This window comes from Callorhinus ursinus, unplaced genomic scaffold (genome assembly GCF_003265705.2).
Source record: "Callorhinus ursinus isolate GAN/ISIS: 27379988/994484 unplaced genomic scaffold, GSC_fseal_2.0 scaffold3, whole genome shotgun sequence".
Lineage (NCBI taxonomy): Eukaryota > Metazoa > Chordata > Mammalia > Carnivora > Otariidae > Callorhinus > Callorhinus ursinus.
Genome location: NW_027397065.1, coordinates 37,780,731 through 37,781,686, shown reverse-complemented (window position 1 = coordinate 37,781,686; position 956 = coordinate 37,780,731). Strand labels below are relative to the sequence as shown.

At 50.3% G+C, this 956-nt stretch overlaps 1 pseudogene; it reads left to right on the top strand.

The window, feature by feature from the left end:
• Positions 1-451: 451 nt before the first annotated feature.
• LOC112820385 (large ribosomal subunit protein uL2-like) overlaps positions 452-956 on the top strand; it is a 12,265-nt pseudogene continuing 11,760 nt past the window's right edge.

Below are 956 nucleotides of genomic sequence, written 5' to 3'. Positions count from 1 at the left end.
TTCGCTGCTGAAAGTAAATTTACTCAAGGTTAGTAGCATATTTGGCAACTTTGGTTTAGAAGAACATCGATTTTCTTGTATAAAGCACTGTGCTCCCCAAAGCAGGGGGATTGGTTTACAGAGCAAAAATATTTGATGAGCTAATGCATCGAGCATGCTGGTGTGAGCAAGTTTTATCTGACCTCAGTCGGAGTAGGGAGAGAGGCTGGATATGCCCAAAAGAAATTGGAATGGGAGAGCCTTGTGTGTTCCTCCCAATATAGCCAATAACCTGTTAAGAAATGTGTGTAAACCTGTCATCATCTGAGTAGTAGGCTAGCTGTACAAGAGCAGACAAGTAAGACTGAAACCCAGAGGAGTCAGTCAGAAGTTTTGAGGTAACTTCTTCAATTTAGTGCTAGAACCTTACATTATGTAAAATTACCTATTTTAAAAAAGTAATTTTTCCGCCATGGGCCGTATCATCCGTGGGCAGAGAAAGGGCGCCGGCTCGATATTCTGCATGCACGTGAAGCACCGCAGGGGCGCCGCGTGTCTGCGCACGGTGGACTTCGCCGAGCAGCACGGCTACATCAAGGGCATTGTGAAGGACATCATCCACGACCCGGGCCACAGTGCACCCCTCGCCAAGGTCATCTTCCGGGATCCGTACCGGTTTAAGAAGTGAACGGAGCTGTTCATTGCCGCCGAGGGCATCCACACCAGCCAGTTCGTGTACTGCGGCAAGAAGGCCCAGCTCAACATAGGCAATGTGCTCCCGGTGGGCACTATGCCCGAGGGCACTATCGTGTGCTGTCTGGAAGAGAAGCCTGGTGACGGGGGCAAGTTGGCCCGAGCCTCCGGAAACTATGCCACTGTAATCTCCCACAACCCAGAGACCAAGAAGACCCGAGTGAAGCTGTCCTCAGGCTCAAAGAAGGTCATTTCTTCAGCCAACAGAGCTGTGGTCGGTGTGG